Raw genomic sequence first — 22,580 nt, 5'->3', positions numbered from 1 at the left:
GACTGACACAGAAACAAACAACTTATATTAATATTCGATCCAATCGAATCCAATAGATGCAATCAATCTAACATGCTTGTCTTTGTGGGAGGACACCAGAGAAGCAGGAGAGAACTCATACATTCACAGGTTCAAACCAGAAACATACTTTTGGTTGTTTTCCTAATAAAAGATCTGTATTTTTAAAAGACATGTATGTGTAATAATAGATGTAGTACAAATTTAAATTAACTTTTGGATAAAATTAAACAACTCTACAATAATATGAAAGTCATATAAAAAATGTATTGTTCCTTTGTAACTAACTAACTACAAATTAGTAAAAAACAACTGAAAATAAACACCAACTAAGTAGAAGTGATAATAATACCTAACTTACTAACTAGAATATTCATAAATGAAAAACTACCTAACAACTTAAAATGATATGAAACAGTAACTAACTATATAACTAAATAATCAAATACTTAAATAACTATTAACCAGAAAAAAATTGTAAATGAATTACTAACTATCTAACAACTGGAACCAAAAAGCACCAACTAACTAGTGATGATAATAAATTACAAACTAACTTACTATTTTACTAGAAAACATTGTGAAATGTTGAAAGGCTGGTTGATGGTTTTATATGGTGGAGACGAGCTTGTTTTCTGCTGCCTCTTCTGGGGAACTTCTGGAAGATCTTCAAGCTCCTCGTTGGTCCTTTTTAATCCTCCTGCCATCGATGGACTCTGGTTTGTTGTAAGTGGTGAGGGGAGCAGAAACAGATGAGGATTGCAAGGAGATGACCACAGGCCGGAATCTGGGGAGCTGGATCTGGATTTTGGGTTGAATGGGCTTTGAGAAGGTGAATGAAAGGTTGGTGTCGGCCTCATTTTAAGGATGACCTTGGATTTGTCTTCTGAAATCTCATAACCCAATTGTTGGACTCCTGAGGACTTGAAACTTGTTGTCCGCTGCCTCTTCTGGGGAACATCAGGCAGATCTTCAAGCTCCTCGTTGGTCCTTTTTAATCCTCCTTCCATCGATGGACTCTGATTTGTTGTAAATGGTGAGGTGCTCAAAGACAGTGGAGGATTGCAAGGAGATGACCACAAGGCTGAATAAGGAGAGCTGGATCTGGATCTTTCTGGAGATCTTGGTGGAGATTTTGTCTTCAGATATCGTCTCTGGATCATTTTTAGCTCTTCTTTCACAGATTCAACAGTCAAGTCATCATGTGCTGATGGTGAACGGCCCCAGTGATATGAAGATCTGGATGAAGAGCTGGATGAAGATCTGGACGAGGAGCTGGATGAAGATCCGGAGCTTGGTGTCAGCCTTCTTTTAAGGATGACCTTGGACGTTTCATCCAAATCCTCATAAACCATTTCTTCAAGTCCTGATGACTTCAAGCTCGTTGTCCGCTGCCTCTTCTCCAAAACTTTAGGCAGATCTTCAAGCTCCCAGATTTTCCTTTTTAATCCTCCTGCTCTCTCTGTTGTAATGCTTGGTATGCAGCATGGAGATGGTGGTGGAATGTGCAGAGAGGATCTCAGGGCTGAATTGGGAGAGCTGGATCTTGGTGGGGATCCCGTCTTCTGATGTCTTCTGAAAATGAGTATAAATTCACCTTCACCAGGCTCATAAGTCCAGTATTCATCTCTTGGTGGTGAATGGCTGGATGATGATGATGTGGATGAACTTGATGATGACCTGGATGAAGATCTAGATGAAGATCTGAATGATGACCTGGATGAAGATCTAGACGAAGATCTGAATGATGACCTGGATGAAGATCTAGACGATGACCTGGATGAAGATCTAGATGAAGATCTGAATGATGACCTGGATGAAGATCTAGACGAAGATCCAGACCACCAAGTGGAGGATGAGCTTGATGAGGCACTGGATAAAGATCTGGATGAAGATGTTACTGGTACCATTCTGATCATCAGCTTTGGGCTTCCAGGCCTGCTGGGATTAGGAACCAGGGAAGCTGTCCAGGTGTATCTCTGCTCAGTCACAGGACTGCAGGACTCAGGAGAGTCCTTAGCGATGGCTGGTGAAGGGACTTTCCTAAACCTTTGTCTTCCAGACCTGGTCGGCTTACGAACGTGGACTGAAGTCCGGGTGTCTTGCTGGTCTATCTGTAGACAGAAACAAACACATTCTTTGTTAGCAATGAAATGTAGACATTGAATTATCTATCTATCTATCTATCTATCTATCTATCTATCTATCTATCTATCTATCTATGTTTGATTTCCCGATATAGATTGAATAATTTTGGTGGTGATTATTTTTTACTTCTTTTGTGCTTTGAGCATAAAATGATCAGTTTTAAATGAGTTGTTAATGAACGATTACATAATCCAAGTGACTGCCGTTCAGATTTTGAAAACACTTATTTGCCACATGGGTAAAATCTGTGTTAATAATAGAAATCTGTCAATAATCAGTTAAACTTGATGAGTTTTTTTTTTTTTTATTCAAAAACACCAGTTTGTTTAACAAAAATCAGTGGATTTTTTTCAGAAAGGTTTTTGGTTCAAAATAGCATCACAGTTTATTATATAACAAGTTTTAAACATTTAAAATTCTCTGCTTTGCCAAAAGAAAAAAAAATAAATGTGTGAATTCAATTAAAAGTTTATGAACTAAGGTCTGGTGTTTAATTATAATAAAGGCAGACTGAACTTTGTTACTGTAACTAACATCTAAAAATAATTGACTCTTAATCAGGAGTGACATTTACACTAAATTCTGTTTTCAAATCTACAAACAAAAAGTTCCTCTTTCACTTTTATTTTACATGAAGTGAAATATTTAAGCCTTAGTATAAAGAATTCATCTAAACTGGGATGTTTTGCTGAGAATTTCATGTGAACAAAGATTAAAGTATGTTGAATTGATATATATTGTCATGTGATTATTAAACTTATCTATATCCCTGCTATCTATTTATCTGTTATTGCATGTGACAATCACTTATCACAGTATACCCTAAAAATTAAAATCACCACCAAAATTATCCATTTCACATCAAATTTGCAATCATATGTATACAATCTAAAATGAATCAGGAGTGAAACATAAGATTTTTCTGTTAAACACGGATTTTAAACACGGATTACGGATTTTAAAAGAAAAATACTTACGTCTTCCATACTGGGACAGGTTTCCATTATCTCGTTTACACGCAGAGGGTTTTCCACGTCTTTTCCACGGTGTGAACTTGACAAACTGAGCTCTCACAGGTAGAACTGGGAACTTTTAATGATCTGAAGACGTAACAAAAGAGACTTTTTGGTGACATCACGCTTTGATGCACTCACGTCAAGTTCTAAGGTTGCTATTGACAACAGGCAACGTGTTGAAAGATAACTCTGCACCAGTTTAAATGGCTTCATGTCAGTCTTTGTCCATTTTATCCATCTGACATAAACTCTGAGGTAACTGATCCATCATATTCAGATTATTTCCGATAGAAACAACATATTGGTTCATTATACAGTGAACATATTGCTTCATGGATCTGCACCTCCAGCTGCAGCCAAGTGGACAATGACGGCGTGGAGCGCCCCCTGTGTTCACAGTGTGTAACTGCAGGCGCTGTGCAGGAAAAATAAATGGCTTTTTCTTATCGAAGGATCTGCTGTGATTGAACAATACAGCATGAATCAATCGCCTTAAATGGTCAAGTTATAATAATTAATATGATATAAATTACATTTATCATTGTTGTCATCACTAAATACTCTGATCTACCAGCCTCTGATGAAACAGTTGAATATTATCACATTTTAAGACTAATTTCAAGCTATCAATAGTAATCTATCTATATATTTCTTTTCAAATAATTTATGAATTATAATGTTGTGATAAGTTCTTCTTCTGACACTCTGATGCAAATATCTTTAAAAACATTTACTTCTCGACAAACACATACAGTGATGCTTTTATATTCCGTGTTATTCAAACTATTTATTCTGCAGAATATATTTTACCGATATATCCTTTTTCATTATTCAGTGAGTGGCTTTGCTGTGTACACTTGGTTGACTCACTAATGTCTAAAGAAGTGTCTACCATATACACCCATACATATACTAACAGGTGTGAGTTGTAGTGAACACTATGCATCAAAAGGTTAATTACAAACTCATCTGCTAGACTCGAGGGAGCCTGAACATGTAAGGAACTAAATCAATATGTGATCTCAGATCTTGTTGTATGTTGTTATATGTGAGATACATAATTCATAATTTGCACAGTAATTAATGCAAGTTATGTGACTGGCTAAATTGTTTACTGTTTATGTGAATAAAAAGCCACAGGACACATTTCATTGTCATATTCAGCTGATGTGGGAATGTGCTGACTTTAATGCATCAGAGCAGTAACAATGACTTTTTTACTGCTTAGTTTCAACTAAAACCATCATGTTACATTATGTAGAAACCATGAAGGACCCAGTTTGAACAGAAATGAACATAATTAATACATTTATTAATCTTTGGTATGTATTGGGTCTGCAATGTTTACTAATAAAAGAGCCATTTTTAACACCTACCCGACGAGATGAGCATAGGTCACGAAACCACAAGACCTCATAAGACCTGCATCGTCATGTGACCCTTGAGGATGCAGGGACCTTGCATCCTGCAAGTTCTGGATGTTTGTCTGCTTTAAAACATCAGATTTATTGCACATTTGCACTTAAATTAACATTTTGTTCTTTAAATAAGCACAGAAACCCATATAAATGCATTTTATTGGTATTTACTGATGGATATGATTTCTGTCTGTCAGATGCCTGTGAAAGAGAAAAGAATTCATGTTTCATAGCTGATTATGTGTGTAAATGTGTGCAGGATGTGGTTGATAGTAAAATGGTGTGTTAGCTCACCTGACTGGTGTCCTGTCTTGGGAGTTCGGGGAAAAGTTTCCCCAGGGACCTGAACACGCTCTAAAGGTTCTGGGACAGGTCATGTGACAGATGGACGGGGTTTAGGATAGTAGTACTGGGTTGTAGGTTGGGGAAATGGTTTTATGTTCAGCTTATGATGTGTATTTATATCACCTTTGGCCAGGTAGTCTTTAATATTTACAAGATCCATTTAGGGAACTTTTAAAATATAGAGAGTTTTTATGTTTTGGGAAACATCTCTGTTTAGTGGAAAATAATTTTGGCCAATCAGCAGCAGAGGAGATCAAATGGGACCAGTTGGAGAGCTGCTGGTGGACAACAGTCTGATATAATGCCTCTCTGTCTATGACTAACCCTCCCCAAGAAAGACTTTTGTACCAGAAGAATTCTTTTTACTGGTTTCACTTTGTCCCAGCTACGTTTTAGAAAATGCTACATGTTTGCCCTGGAAGTGTCTTTCAATGTTATCATTTCAATTCATTTTTTGGCTAATTTCTCACCACAAATCAAGCAAATGCGCTAACTACTGTTGAAAACTCCATGCAGAATTGCATATTTATTTTCTTCTAGAGCCAGTTCAGAAGGGTTGAAGAGCTGCATGCAGCTCAAGAGCAGTTGGTTGCAGATTCCTGGAACAGGATAGAACCAGAAACCAGACTGTGATTATATTCTTTCCCTCAGTAGCCTCTGTTCATTTCCTCCAGCCAGAGTGGAGTTCTAAAAAGTTTCAGCCCTAAAATGAGTCCTGGTACGGAGGTAATACTTTCAAGATGAACCCAAACCTGCAGTACATCGGGACATGTTGGTTGGTTATTTCATTAGCAGAAACAAGAGTCTAAAATATAAAACCTTTAAAAGAAACAGCATGATGTGAGATGTGGAACACTGATAATCTGCTTTTAATAGTTAACAAGGGAATTGTTGTGTTCTCTTTTGGCCCCAGTGTGAATAATATGTGGATAAACCAACTGCTGTCATTTTTTTCAGCAGCACTTGAGGGGAAAAGACGCACAGCTTGCAGAGGTTCAAGTTAAGTTCAAGCTATAGAGTGCTCTTTAAAATGACCCACAAATTATTAGAGGATGGCATTTTTATATCTTAAATTAATCTAGTAAGTCGGAGTGTGAGGTATCTCTCATTCTAAATGTAAAACTCAAAGTTTGCCTCATTTCAGGGGTTTTATTGCCCTCTGGAGTTCACCTTTCACCTCTCCTCCTCCTCACCACAGCTGCTGATGGTGGACCTTTTTAGACTTGGTTGATAATGATGCCTTTTCTGGACTTAAAACAATCTACTGAATGTGGAAAGCTTGATCAGTTCTGCTAATCGGCTGCAGGTCAGAGTGCTGAAAAGGGCCTATGAGGCCTTCCAGTTACGTCTGCTACATTTTAGCTTCTCCTCTCAGAAAGCTGGTGTTGAATTGACTGGTGTGCATTAACCTGGAGAAGGAGCTCTGCAGTCAGCCGGCAGGCAGCACGCTGGCCATGTCCTGCTGTCCTCAGTTCATTTCATCATGCAGTGTTGAAATGAAAGTTTTTACAGCAAGACAGCAGCAGAGTTTTTCTCTTCTGTCAGATATTTAATGTTTCAAGTTAAAATAAACAGAATTACTCTGCTGCCATGACTTATTTGAAAGATGCAGTATTGTCCTTTGTTTTACCAAAAGTTACAAAATAAAATCAAAGACATAAAAGTTGATCCTACTGCAGGAAGTGGACAGATGGCTGAATCACAAACCTGAAATCTGAATGAAGTGGGTCTTTACACAACAAATGTGTCACTTGTTACAAATGTCTGCTTATACTTCTTATTTATAATCTCTCTGGTTGTTTGGACTACTGGGACTGACTTCTTTGTCATACTTATGACTGATTGCTGATGTGGGGTTTACTCCCGGCAGCCTTTGTCCAGTGCTCGCTGTTAGTAACGTAGTGGATAAATTCAAAGGAAAGATATGTTAGTTCATTTTAAAAGCAGTTTAATAACATTACAGCACTCTTAGGCCTGGCAAATGGACAAATTTCTGTTGTCATTGGCTCTAGAAATGACACTAAATTATATTTTAATACTAGAACGTTAAAAGTCACTTCATAGATTTGTGAGGGAGCAGCAGCAGCTGATTGCGTAAGACTATATGAGCGTATTGCATCTTCATAAGTAATCCAATGTCCACACATGAACTTTGTTTGTAAAAATCTTTTACTGAGCTTATGCTGAGTAAACATGTGATTTTCCATGATACCAAATGAAGATTTACATTCAGCACATGTGTAGAAACAAAAACTTGCAACTTTCTGGATTTGTGGGACCTTAAACACTCTCATTCTGTCCTCTGCTGGACTCTTGTAGGTACTGCACTGTGACAGACAGGACTCATAATGATCTCTGCTTGGAGGATCAATGTAACCCAAAACAGCTACTTATACCAACAACAAATGTTTATCTGCGATACCACGCTAAGAAGTATAAATAATAAAGAAGCACAACGTGTTAACAACTGGAAATCTACACATTTAGTTTAATTCCACCTTAAAGCAGGTTTTTACCCACTTAACTGTTAATGACACAGAAAAGCTAAGCTAAAACACCAACACATCTCAGAGCAGCCCATGCTTTCTATACTAATCTCAATGTGGCAGTGAAATGACACAGTGTCAATTTCTCATATTCATGTCATTCTCTGAAGACTTGGCTTTAAGGAGGAAAAATATTGACACTGATCACACAACAGAAACTATTTACATATTCACACTTTTTCCTCATTTACAGTTGTTTATCCACTATTTATAACCTGCTATCCTCACAAAATTAACCTCAACTCAGCTGCGTTTTGTCGCCACCATGCATCAAAACGTTAGGTTATCATGGTCACCCTGGTTCTTTGAAAACTGAGTGAGGTATCTCACTATGGGAAGCGCCCTCTGGCGTGACCAATCACAGAAGCTCTATTAACATCAAGTCTATCCAAGACAAACCAATCACGTGCCTGGCACGGGGGCACCCCACCCCCTTTATAAGTGCCTGCAGACCCGTGCCTGACGTTCTAAAAACGTATTTCTTCCACGTGCCCAATGCAAGAAAGGTAGTGCAGTGAGATACCTCACTCAGTTTTCAGAGGACCAGGGTTACCATAGTAACCTAACGTTCTCTTTCAAACCTTGTTCGGTATCTCACTATGGGAGATGTAGCCCACTCCTGAATTGCATGCTCCGAAGTGCAAATCCTCGACTCAGAAGCAAGTCGACACCACACGCCCACCCCAAGGCTGAACTAAGGTGCCACACTGAGGACTGAGTGAGCCAGGGAGGACACCGTAACATCCAGGCGATAATGCCTGATAAACGTGTGTGGAGACGTCCAGCATGCAGCGTCGCAGATATCTTCCACAGATACCTCTTTGAACAGGGCCCATGAGGTAGGAGTACCTCTAGTAGAATGCTCCGGAGGCTGCAGTCCCTGGCATTTATAGGACTCCCGAACAGCCTCCACCACCCAGCCTGACAGGCGCTGGCGGGATAGGGGTCTTCCCTTATGACTAGGAGCCCAGGACACGAAGAGCTGGTTACTTGTCCTAAATCCTTTAGTTCTGTCCACATAAATGCGTAACGCTCTTACCGGACAGAGAAAATTCAGTCGTCTATTGTTCTCACATGTAAATGGTGGGTGATGAAAAGCTGGCCACTGCCAAGACAGGCACCTGTAAGACGTCTCCCTAACCTTGGACACAAAGGCAGGATTCGGACGTAGAGAAATCTTGTCAAAATTTGGAGAGAAACACATACATGACGTGTGCACAAACAGAGCCTGCAGCTCACCAATTCCTTTTGCGGATGTTAAAGCCAGCAAGAGAATGGTTTTAAGAGACAATGCTTTTAGATCCATGCACTCCATGGGCTCAAAAGATGGTCCTGAGAGCGCCTCCAAGACTACAGATAAATCCTATGTTGGGACCGGAGTCCTGACCACTGGTCGTAGTCTGTGCGCTCCTTTAAAAAATCTCTTTATAAGGGCATGCTGCCCGACAGGCGCAGCCCCAAAACCCACATGACAGGCTGAGATGGCAGCCAAATAAACCTTAATGGTAGAAAAGGCTTTCCCATCATCCAATAAATCCTGTAGAAAACATAACACATCCGAAACAGAAACACTGGAACGAGAGTATGTTTCTGTTATCACACCATTTCTCAAACACGCGCCACTTATTATCATAGAGGCAGCGCGTGGATGGAGCCCTGGCGCTTTGAATTGTTTCAGTCACTCTCCGCGAGAGACCAGAGCCATATAAATTTATCCTTTCACGTGCCAAGCCCATAGAGCTAGTCGCTCGGGAAGCTAGTGGAAAATCTGACCGTGCGCTTGCGACACCAAGTCTCTGCGCAGCGGCAGAGACCATGGTTCATCCTGCTGCAAACTGACCAGCTCCACCATCCACGGCCTGCTCGGCCAGTACGGCGCTATTAAAATCAGAGACAGCCATTGTTCTCTCACTCTGCTCAGTACCAAACCAATCAGGCTGAGCGGGGGAAACGCATACAACATCTACTCCCAGTGGCGCGTCCTTGTCTCTTAATAAAAAAGAAAAGGGGGCACTGCGTGTTTTCGCACGATGCGAAGAGATCTACGGACACTTGACCGAATTTCTCCCAGACCAGCTGGACCACCTCGGGGTTTAGCTTCCACTCCCCATATGGTGGATTTCCTCTGGAGAGCAAATCTGCCCCTGTGTTCAACACACCAGGGATGTGCGCCACGTGTAATGACAGCAGGCACTCGCTGCTCCACATTATCAGGCAGTGGGCAAGTCTGTGGAGAACCACAGAATGAGTGCCTCCTTGCCGATTTATATATGCCACTGCTGTTGTGTTATCTGTCCTGACCAACACATGACAATTCATCAGGCTCGGTAGAAAATGTTTCAGAGCCAGGAATACTGTCAATAACTCCAGGTAATTTATATAATAAACATAAACACTGTTCCCAACGCAACACCGGTGGAGAACACCTTTGGGTTCTTCCAGGAACGGAGAGCCAACAGACACTCAGGGGAAATTTTCACCCTCCATCTGATATGGCGTCTGGCATCCAGCCGCAGGGAGGACACCCAGTGCGGAAAATCTCGCATCACCAGCAATCCCTGAGGGACCACCGATATTGCTGAGGCCATCCGCCCCATTAAACGCATGCAGGCTCTCAACGAGACAGTGCTTCCCCTGCGAAAAAGTGTGAGATGTTGGCTGAATTTTGCCGAGACGACGGGGGCAGGCCTGGCTCTGGAGCGACCTCCTCGGCGGACCCTGGGGACGGACGAGGAGGAGCGACCTCCTCGGCGGACCCTGGGGATGGAGGAGGAGGAGCGACTTCCTCATCGGGCACTGGCGCCGGTGAAGGAGGAGCGACCTCCTCGTCGGGAACATGGGTCGGAGGAGGAGCGTCCTGACCTGGGACCTCCTCGGGAACATGGGTCCGAGGAGGAGGGTCCCGACCTGGGACCTCCTCGGGAACATCGGTCAGAGGAGGAGCGTCCCGACCTGGGACCTCCTTGGGAACATGGGTCGAAGGAGGAGCGTCCCGACCTGGGAACCCCTCGTGAACATGGGTCGGAGGAGGAGCCTCCCGACCTGGGACCTCCTTGGGAACATGGGTCGGAGGAGGAGCGTCCCGTCCTGGGAGCCTGCAGCGCCGAAGGCGTAGAGCAGGGCTGGGACGCAGGCGGCATAGACCAGGGCTGGGATGCGGGCAGCGTAGACCAGGGCTGGGACGCGGGCGGCGTAGACCAGGGCTGGGACGCTGGAGACGTGGACTGTGGACCAGGCGGGGACACTGGAGATGTGGACTGTAACCTGAACCCAGTGACAAAGATAGCCCTGGGGCTAGGCGAAAAAGCTGCCACGTACCGTCTGGCCTGCTCCAACAGTTCGTCCATACCCTCCTCATCCAGACACCAGGGGTTAGCGGTCACTACCTCCACAAACCTCTTTGCATCTCCCAGCTGCATATGAGTGGGGTAGTGCCCGGCCGTAGAGTCAATGAAGTCCTTGGTGGCTCTATGGACTAACAGGAACTCCATCTCTTCTGGGTCCATCTCTGCTGGGTCCTCTTTTGGCTGGATCATTATGTTATAGGGTGACTGTGGGGAAGGTGAAGGTGTGGACCCAAACGCAGAGATCAGGGAAACAGGGATGCAGGTTCCAGAAGGTTTATTCAAACCAAGGCACTCAGGGGACTAACCAAGTACAACAAAGTAGTGCAACAAAATGATCCAGCAACCAAGGAATGAAACTGAGGGGTATAAATACACAGGAAAACCAAACAAGAAACAGGTGAATGGAATGAACTGAAACAAGACCAGGTGAACTCAATGAACAGGAAATCAATAAAGCTAAACAACAAACAAGGGAACCAGACAGGAAATACTACACAATGAAAAAGGAAACCTGAACCAAGGAAAAACCACAAACAACCACATCATAACAGACATGCTGTGAAGAAGTTTCAAGTGGTTGAGATTGATTATTCAGGAGAAGGACCACCAAATGCGAAAATAATCACTTCCTGTTAAAAGCGGGCGGGACTTAGGCCTAGACCGGAAATGGTCATAGCAATCTGTTCAAGACCGGGCCCTGATTAATCCCTATAAGTATTAAGGTGATCAGATAAAATTGAGGGATTTACAGTGATTTATGATGTGATGGCGGCATATCAAAGTTCGCCATGGCGGCATGGTCACACCGTGCAGCGTAAAGCAATCATTTTCACTGGATGTCTTCCTCAACATGTTTTCTGCTGGCTGAACCAATTTGAGCTTTGTGGTGCACACAAAGCCGGAGAAATGGGTGTCTGAGTAAAAATCAACTCTTCCGGCCACCAGGGGGCGGGGCAAATTGATAATCCAATTATTGACATATAGACCTCTTCAGGATGGGACTACCATCATATCTAACAAACTTGGTGTCGATAAGTCGTTTTATGTGGGAGTTATATCAATTTAGTTTTTTACGGCGAGACATCAAACTTTGAAGCCCCACCCCTCCTACATGCCCTGGATTCTATAAGCAATTAGTACAATTTTTTATCCCACATGCCACCTGAGCATGCTGACCAATTTTGGTGTCAATTGGATTAAAGCCCTCGGACGAGTTCGTTCAAATACAAGGTGACTAAAACGCCAAAATGGCGACTTTGACCTGAAATGGCCGCCTTCCTGTCGACTTTTCATGATGACGATAAGAGGATTTTTTGTTTGCCATGGCATGTAGAACATGTGTGTCCATTTTCATAAAGATTGATAACATGCAGTGACCGGGCACCGAAAATAGGTGGCGCTCTAATTCAAATTTGCCAGAATCGTCCTGAACACATCACAATACGTAAATTTTCACATTCCAATGGGGGGTAGGCAAGATTTGGTGAGTTTTCGAGCATGTTCAGGTCCCAAAAAATGCTATTCATTTTATGGAAGAATAAAAAGAAGAGTAAGAAGAAACATTTGCATTTCACTAGGCCTTCGCACCGCCTTTGCTGCTCGGGCCTAATAATAAACACTGCAGTTACAATAGGCCTTCGCACCGGCAAGGTGCTTGGGCCTAATAATTAAATCCACACTAATAATTAAAGCCGCAAGTGGCGATGAAGGCCCTCGCACCATGGCGCCGCTTGGCCCATTGGCACCCTCCTCTGGCAACATCCTTCCCATGCCTCTTCAAACATAAAGTGCAGCCAGACTGCACATCAGGCCATTTAGGACTTAAAAAGGGTCACTTCCTGTTACCAGGGAGCAGGGCTAACTAATAATGTAATTATTGACATGCACATATGTAAAGGTTATTACTGGCATCATATTTAGCCAATTTGGTGTAGGTATGCTGTTTTTTTGTGGGAGTTATTTAAATTTTTTCTTTTCACTGCATCACATCAACTTTGAGGACCCGACTCTCCTAAACAATATGTCCTATTAGAAGAAAAAACACAACTTTTAATCACACATGCCTCCTGAGCATCCCAACTCATTTAGGTTAAAGTTGGATAAAATTCTTAGAAGGAGCTTCTCAAAATGCATGGCAAAGAAAATGACAGAAATGACCACAAAAATGTCACCTTTTTCAAAATGGCTGACTTCCTGTTTGATTTAGCCCATATGTCCAAGAGACTTTTTTGAAGGTACTGGAAGGGTCTACAAGTGCTCTGAATTTCATCCATGTCGGTCAATGTTGTGGGCGAGGCTGATTGATTGAAATATTGTAGGTGGCGCTATGAAGGCATGCAGCATTTTATCCTGTATGTTTCAATGGGGCCTAGTTCAGGGCCTGACTGTCATCAGTCATGGTAAGTTTGGTGGCGATCAAAGATTTCATGGCTTAGTCACAGGTACTTCCTGTTTCATGGCGTTGGACCGCCATTTGCCATGTCCCATTTAGCGTCGAGACTTGAGGTTTTTATTGTGGCATCATGAAAGGGTTTGACATATTTTGGAGTAGTTTGAAGTGTTTGGGACCATTTGCTTAGGAGCATGACACTCAAACAGGGAAAAAACACTTCCTGTTGTAAGTGGGCGGGGCTTGGGTCTCAGATCAAGCACAAGTGTCATGTCCTTTTGTCAAGTAAAGCTTTTGCACAGCAGCACATTTTTTTTCAACATCCTTGTAAAATGGCATCTCCTCGCAATGATGCAGAAGTGATGTGCTTTTAACAAAGAAAGCCGTATATTTCAGTGCTCTGGGAAATGCGATGAAATCAATACCACTCTCATGTTCTTTAAAGATGGAGGCTCAGCCAGGAATTGGTTTACTTAGCTCAGACCGGAGGTGAGATTCAGAGCAAGCATGGAACTATTTAATATACAATCAAGCTGGCTGCATTTTAAAAGAGTTCTTTTAAAAATCCAGCCTACAGAGACGTCACCTCAGTCATGCTCACCTTTCAGGCTGTTGCCAAGACAAACCAGGTAAGAAAAGATGGTGAAGGAAACAACTTTGTTACAGCAAATTCCACAAGCTGTCCTTTCACAACACATGTTACTGTTCTTATCAACTCCAGGATCTAAACAGGATTTTCCTGTCTGCATTCGCTTTGTGCGTGAAGAGAATCAAGTTGTTACAAACGCAGCTGTGTGGTAAAAACATGATGTTACTTACTGTGTGTGTGTGTGTGTGTGTGTTGTGTTACAAATGGGATTCAGGGAGAAGAAGCATTGTGTGATATTGTTCCCAGGTCGTGTTAAACACCTTATCAGAACTGTTTGATATCCATCCTGGATCCACATCTCCAGTCCTCGACAGTCGCTGTCCTACAGGTGTTTTCCTGCAGCAACACACCTGATTCATTTAAAGCGTCGTAAACATACCTGGACAGAACTTAACCTGTTTGTAGAGGCCATTTATGTGTTTTTGTTTTCTTTTATGAGAGATGGATGTTATGGAAGTTAAATTATTGTTATTGTTATTTGTATGATATTTTAGTATATTAGGTTATATTACACAGATAGATTTTGATTTGATTATTAGGTTTTGATGAGTGTGAGAACAGGGAGGGAAGAGAAGAAATCTATGTCACGTCCGGGGGTGTTTTTTTTTTTTTTTTGGTTGGAAATCATTGTCAGGTGGTGTGAGACAGGTTGAAATGATTTTTTGACCACTTTCAGGCGTTTTGTTGGTTTTTGTTACCTGGAACAAATATATAACGATCTACCTTTTATTCTTTTTTTTTTTTGTTTGTTTGAAGAAAAATAAATTATTTGTAATTTTCTAAATCCTTTACTTTTGTTTCTTTTATTTGGATCTTTGGAAATGCGTACAAAATCAGACAGTCCACACTGCCACCGCCTTTTAAAGAAACGTGGAAAAGGCTGGTACACTGTTGGAGGTGCATTTTATTTGAATCATGTTGCAGCAGGGAAACATTTAAAACCTGCAGGACATTTGAGGACAGCAGTTGCTGATTCCTGCTACACGTCTTCATCTCCAAGGGACCAGTAGAGACGGAGCAGCAACATTCAACCAGTCAGACAAGCGCTGTGCGTTCAGAATGTTTTCTACTTTAATGACACAAAGTTAAGGATATTTATATTTCTGATGGCGTATACAGAAAACACAAAAAGTTCCCGCTACACTGATATTTGATCATAAATGAAGGATATTTTAGTAGAGTTATACGTAACGGTAATTCCTTCATTTCCTACAAATTCTAGCAACAGAAACTAAAACCGGTGGGTACACCACGCCATAGAAATGTCAACATGTCAATAACTTGTGATGCGTTTGGTGTTGTTGGTCTGATGATGTCTAAATGTCAACAAGGTGCTGAAGAGGACCAAGCTGTAATGCAATCAGAACATGTTATGGTTGATTCATGGTTCAGACGCCCCTTTGGTTTTGTTTTGTTTTGTTTAGGTTAACCTCCTTGTCAGAGAACAGCATGTTGTGTAATTAGTATTTAAATATTTGTAAACTTACATTCAGAAATGGAAAGAAAGCCAAATTACAGTAGCCTGAAAAGATTTTAGTACATTTAATAGTAATTCTGACATCATTCAGCAAGCTGAATATCTAACATTTATTTGATACCAGTCTTGGTTTAATTATTCCCACACATCATAAAACCCAGCTTGGCTCTGTTATACTATTGTTGATGGTCTGTAACTAAATCTCCACAGATTTGGAGAAATGTGCCTCAGACAATGCAGCTGCCTGTAGTTGGTGGTTTTGTTTTTTAGCTCCAATTGTAATCATTTGTGTTTACGTACAGTGTCATTATCAGGCCAAATATTTGTGTTAATAAGCAGAAACATGACAAACTAATTCAATTCCCTTCAGTCATAACTGCACTTTCTGTTAAATGGTTTTTGCAACATGATAAACTAGGAGGGTGAAGAGTTTGAATATTAAATTTCCTTAATATCAATTCAGCTATCAAAGCAAGCTATAATATTCAAGAGCCACTTCTCTTTTAATTCAACACACCTTTAGAAATAAGACACGGACTGTCACATAACTCACACAAACATTTATTAATCATGATCACCATTTTAATTTCTGCTTTAATTTCTGCTTGTTTTATGATTTCTGTATGCGACTGGTTTTGTGTGTCATTAAATACTCCACGAACAAATCCTGACCAGGATTGTTGTCCTCTGATCACACTTGCAGCCTTGCTGCCTTCGGCTTAAATGATATCATGTCCATATTTCTGTACATTTTCAATCTCTGAAGCATCGAAACTCCTCTGATAGGCAGGTGCTCTAAATGTTGCTGCAGTTTGTTTTATACTAAGTCCAAAAAGTAAGCACACAAACCTACGTAAATGTTCCAGATAAGACAGGGTTAAACATTTCCTTCTTTTCTCTTCTCAAATAACACTTTGTTACGTCTTGGAGACGGAGGCAGGAGCCAGAAACAGAACAGTCAGACTGCAATGAGACAGGAATTCATTGATAAGATCACATCTGTAGTCGGTTCAAAGAGCAGGTTGAAAAGTTTATAAAGGTTTGTAGCAACTGGAAACCACATCCATGGAAGGCAGGAGCATGAAAACCAAACCCCACATGGAACAATATGCTGGGTGTGCATTAACTATGTAAATATTTCTTCTACCAGTCTGGATTAAACACAGAAGAGCAGGATGATTTTTGTAGAGATGGTGTTAGTTTGAGTGAATCTCTCTTCCTGAGGGACTTCAGTGGAATACCTCCCTGTCTTTCCCAGTTCATCCCAGTTAGTTTTGCCTCATGCTACACCAGGTTTGTGTATCTGATTGCAAAACTTCTTCCTCATGTAAGTCGGTGTCTCACTTGGTTTGAAGCAGGGATGTCTAAAGTTGCTCCTGAAGGCTGCTGTCCTGCAGGTTTTCAATGTTTTCTCGTTCCAACACGTTAGATTACACTAAATATCCTTTTCTTTTATTGTGAAGTGCTTTGTGATTTTTATATTGAAAGGTGCTATATAAATAAACCTTTACTTACTAAATGATTCAAATAATGTATTTCCCCTAAATGGCTCATAATTGAATAAAAGACTAATTTAACTAAACAGTCAAATTATTAAAATCAATTATATATCATTTTAATAACTCCCACAGAAATACTCTTCATGCAAACTTTTCTCTTTAGTTTTTACAAATAAGACAAGTGAGATAAATAATAAACTATAATAGATTGTTGTCTTCTGCAGACAACAACTGCTTTCCAGACTTGTTTCAGCCCAAACATGAAAACAATTCATCTTCACTTTCACATTTTACAGCCTCAGCAGAAAGTTTTAATCAGACAAATTTAAACAAATCAAAACTGCACAAAATTATGAAAATCTTGTCATTCAGGTTTGTTTGTTATGATAATTCTTATATAATGAACACAAAAGCTTTAACAGTTTGATGTCAGGAAGTTTTATTTCCTCAGAAGTTTTTTTTTTTTTTTTTTAGCTTCAAGTTATTTGAAAAGTTCATATGAAGCGTTTATCCAGTCAGAGGAAGGATGCGGTGCTGTTGGTGTGGAGGTGGAGGAATGGAGGCAGGAATAACGGGATGCACCGTGATGGAGGAATGGCTCTTTGTCATCTTTTGCTTGATCTGGTTGTCTGAGAAGTCCAGATGAATCTGGAGGAAAAGCGACATGAGTTCAGAAACCAAAGGCTTGTTTTGGTTGAGAAAACGGAATAAATCTTTTTTTTCTTTTATTAAAAAAAGGAAAAATCACCGTTTTCTTAGCTCAGCAGCTTCATCATGATGGCCTCAGAGGAAGTGCTCTTCAGCTGACTGTACGGACTTGACCATCGTCTGTCTGACTGACAAACTTCCTGACATCAGGCTGAAATGAAACAAAGATGTCATCAATCAAAGGTGTGTGTGTGTGTGTGTGTGTGTGTGTGTGTGTGTGTGTGTGTGTCGTGTTGGAACAGATCAGTCGCTGAAAAGGTCAAAGGGAGAGAAATGATCGGTTCAAAAAGACTTTAAACAGGAACGTTTCTCTTACCATGAAGCTTTCTTCCATCGCCTCCCTCATAAGCTGGAAGCAGAGGAGGAGTCTGCAGGAGGAGGTGGAGCTGAAGTTTTCTGGAGGTAGATGGTAGCAGCAGCAGGTGGAGGTTGACAGGGAGGTTCTCTAACTGGAGGCTGATGTTAGAGACTGCAGGTGGAGCTTCATGTACAAAGCTGGATGGAGGATCATTGAGTCTGGAGCTGAAGGGAGGCTGTTGTCAAGGAGATGACTCGGGTGGAGGTCCAATCTGTAGAAGATTATATTTATAACAGTGTAAAGTAGATGAAGAGATGGAGGCTTTCATTCATGGGGGGGTGGGAGTGTCTGCTGGTGGAGGATAAAGGGAGATTTTACCATGAGGGTGATGCAGGAAGGTGGAGATGGAAGGTTGATGTTTCTTCCTGGAGGTGGATGCAGCTCTGGTGGACGGCAGAGACTTTAGGTGGAGGAGCTGTGGCATGTTAGCATGGAGGACAATAAAAATCCTGAGTGACGAAGCAGAGGGTGGAGAACTTCATCAACCAGGCAGAGGAACAGAGGAACATTACGGAGCTAGATGGAAGATGAGCGGCAGCTGAAGAGAGATTGTTACCATGGAGATGATTCAGGTGGAGGTTCTCCGTAGATATCTTTTTACCGGGGTAAGTTGGAAGGTGGGCTGCATGAAGGTGTGGGGGTTAGCACCATGACCTCCCAGCAAGAACGTCCCTGGTGTGAAGCTTGGCTGGGCCTTTGGTGTGGAGTCTGCATGGGTGGTGTTTCTCCAGCATGGATGGTGGTTCATCTCTCTGAGTCGGACCTGTGACGGACTGGTGACCTGTCCAAGGTGGACCCTACCTCATGTTGAGAAAAATGGATCAATACTAAATGAAAAGTGCGTAAAGAGATGGAGGCATTTTTATTTTCAGAAGGTGGATGGTGGGGGCTGCAGGTGGAGACTGAAGGTGAATTCTACCTGGAGGTTGATGGCAGAAGGCGGAGCCTAAAGGTGTGCTCCTGGAGATGGATCACAGAGGTTACAGATGGAGACCGCAGGAGGAATCACTGGAGAGAGAAAAATAATGAATGAAATAGACTAAAGATCTTCTAGAATCTCGACACATCAGCAACACTTCTTAGGTTTACCTGGAGACTTTGACACGATCGGCTGGGTAACTACTCAGGAGTTTCCCCCCCGGGAAACCCCCGACACCCGGAAAAGAAAAGAGTATGACACAGTTAAATCATGTGGCAGACAGTAAAGACTATAAATGACTTGCTAACGATACAAAAGGTGTTGTGATGAACATTTGAGGCTGTGTCCATCACAGGAACGAAAGGTGGATTCTTACCTTGGGGGACAGTACTGTGTAAAAGTCTGGAGCTACTCCAGGAAAAAAAAAAAACACAAGAAAATAACAGAAAAAGGACAGGAAAAAAAAGCTGAGATTTACTGAAACATGTTGGCTGCTTCTGTTCTGCACTGATTTTCAGTCCAGTTCTGTCGTCATCTGGAACATCTCAGCCTTTTATCCTCCTTTCAGCTCTTCTATCAGCTCAGTGTTGGATGTTTTTAGGCCGTAGATAGCTTTTAGACTGACTACTGGTTCAGATATTAAACTTCTTTCTTTTATTCCCAGCTGCTCCAGTTTTGTTGACATGTGACAAGTTGTGTTGCTGTAGATTCTCAGTCATGCAGATCATGATAATCATTATATCTGGAATAAAGTCAACTGGACTTTTATTTCTTGTTTCTTGAAAATGTTTCATCTTCATCTGAAAGTCTTCCTCACATCTAACCGGTTGGTGGGAACTCTCAGCTCATTAGTGTGGAAGGAACGTTTACAGGTTCAGGGTCATTTAGGTCACATGGTGTCAGTGACTTACCTGACCAAGCCGTTGGTCCTTTAACTCACTGCCACCTGGGAGTTGTTCACCTGCCTGAGCAGAAACATTTGGATCTCCAGGTGCAGCGTATGAATGATGTGAAGCTCCTGGAGGAGAGTCAAGTCTGCATTGTAGGAGATACCTGAGATCACCTCCTCTGTTCATCCTGGCTTTCCTTAACATAGATGTTTTCCTTCACTCCTCTCATCCATCAGTCTTCTGTGTCCAAAGTGTGGATATGATTGTCCTCCAAAGAGTGTCCTGTCTCCTTGAGATGCAGAGAAAACTCCTCGCTGCTCTGCAACATGATGCCACTCAGCTTGTGTTTGACTGTTGTGTCCTTTGGGTGAAGCAGCCTCTGTCTGGGAGGGGGGGGGGTGTTCGGTCACTCTTGCCACATATGGAATTTTCTTCCTCTTGGTCTTTCTGTCTTCTCTGTTTGTGTTTTTACAGAAATTACGCTGATCTGATTAAATTCAGTTTGGATAAAAGCAGGTTTAAATGGCTTCCTTGATGTGGTTTTGTTCCCTGAGATTTCCCACCGCCCTCGACGGTTTGTCTTCCAGAGGATGGTGTGATACATTGTGGCCCGATGGATCCCTCAACAATGAAGTTTACCAGAAACCCACACAGACCACAACTAGTTTTCAACTCACACCACCGTCTGGAACACAACAGTCCGTCACCAGAACCTGACACCACTAGGCTGAAAATGTTCCGACGAGGACAGAGAGGAAACTTAAGAAACAAAACCACCTTAAAGAAGCACTTCAAACCTGTTTACATCCAAACTGGAATTTCATTAAACCAGTTAAAACTCTAGAAAAGCATAATGGACAAGGAGGACCAAACAAGAGGGAGAATATTGTCATTTCATATGTGGCAGAAGCTTCTGAGAAACCCAGAAGGATCTTCTTCAATCACGACATCCTGGTTCTTTTCATATAAAACATCACCCTCAGACAGAGGTTGCTTCACCCAAAGGACAGCGTGGTGTTGATTGCACACATTGCACCTAGAGATCCAAATGTTTCTGCTCAGGCAGGTGAAGAATTTACAGGTGACACTGAGTTGAAGGACCAACAGATTGGTCAGGTGAGTCCCTGACACCATGGGACCTAATTGATCCTGAACATGTACATGTTCCTCACACTGATTAGCTGAAAGTCTCCGCTAACTGGTTAGAAGTGAAGAAGACTTTGAGATGAAGGTGAAACATCTTCAAGAAGCAAGAAAATAAAAGTCCAGATCAGGGTCGGGCATCTCCAGTCCTCGAGGTCCACAGTTCTGCAAGATTTGGGAGTTTCCCTGCCGTGACAGACCTGACTCACATCAGTAGATAATTAACAAACTGGTGCAGAGTTTAATGTCAAGCTCTGCACCAGTCTGCTAACTAACTGATGAGTGTCAGGTGTGTTGCAGCAGGGAAACTACCAACTCTTGGAGGATTGTGGCAATGGAGGACTGGAGTCGCCCAACCCTGTTCCAGATCTAATGGTTATCATGAACCAGATGACTGATAATCTACAGCAACACAACATGTCCCAACTCAGCATCGTGGACAGTTTGTCCTCAACAAAACTGGAAAAGTTCAGAATAAAACAAGTGAAACAGTTCATACATCTGAACCAGTGGCTTGGTGGATACAACGCTGAGATATGCCAATTTTTCTGCTGACAACTCAGGAAATCACATGTTTATGTCAAACTGTTGATATTTGCCCTTTTTTTTACATAAACAACAAAGATCTAGTGTTAATATTCTTTTTCAAGCAGCCGACAGAGGGCTTGAAAATCCAATTTAGACTGAGTTTTTCTGTCACGTGTCAATACAACACTGGTTAATCCTTTGAGTTAGGAGCCTTCATACACCTAAATGATTCAGAGGTCAGTGTAAAGAGGAAAACAAACATATATATGGACAAACACACACATATATAAAACAAACACGTTCCTCTTAAATCAGTCAGGTGTGAGAACTGAACGAAAACAGGTTAAAAAGCAGCTAAAGAAAACCTCCAGACCTTCAGAAAGCCTGGTGGACTGTTGACAGAAGAAAGCTGAAAATGTTGAAAGTTGGAAAAGGTTCAGGAAACGTTGAACTTGTTTGGAGCGGCAGAATCCACGGCTCCAAACAAGGTCAGTGATGGAGATGGAAAGTAAACAAAAAAGAGTAGCTCGAGACTTTTACACAGTACTGTGGTTGGAAGAAGAAGTTGTTGGTTCCTGCTGGTGAAGATCTTCTTCCAGATGGAGTAAGCAAGCCGATGGTGGGGGCCGCAGGTGGAGACGGGAGACAGATGGAGTAAGCGAGCCGATGGTGGGGGGTGAAGGTGGAGACGGGAGACAGATGGAGTAAGCGAGCCGATGGTGGGGGCTGCAGGTGGAGACGGGAGACAGATGGAGTAAGCGAGCCGATGGTGGGGGCTGCAGGTGGAGGCAGGATAGATGGAGTAAACAAGCCAATAGTGGGGGCTGCAGGTGGAGACGGGAGGCAGGTGGAGTAGGCAAGCCGATGGTGGGGGCTTCAGATGGAGATGAGGGACAGATGGAGTAAACTAGCCGATGGTGGGGAGTGCGGGTGGAGACGGGGGACAGATGGAGTAAGTGAGCCGATGGTGGGGGCTGCGGGTGGAGACGGGTGGTGGATGTTCTGCAGGTTGACACTGCAGAGAAACAGAACAAAAAGATTCTCAATTATTAAACATGAAACTTCTGAACTATTTACATGGAAGAAGAAAACAATATAATAATAAAAATAATAATAATAATAATAATAATAATAATAATAATAATAACAACAATAAAAGTGAACTATATACAAAAGTTAAAC

The sequence above is a fragment of the Telmatherina bonti genome, assembly GCF_933228915.1.
Source record: "Telmatherina bonti genome assembly, chromosome: 1".
Classification (NCBI taxonomy): domain Eukaryota; kingdom Metazoa; phylum Chordata; class Actinopteri; order Atheriniformes; family Telmatherinidae; genus Telmatherina; species Telmatherina bonti.
Note: the sequence above shows the minus strand (reverse complement) of the source record.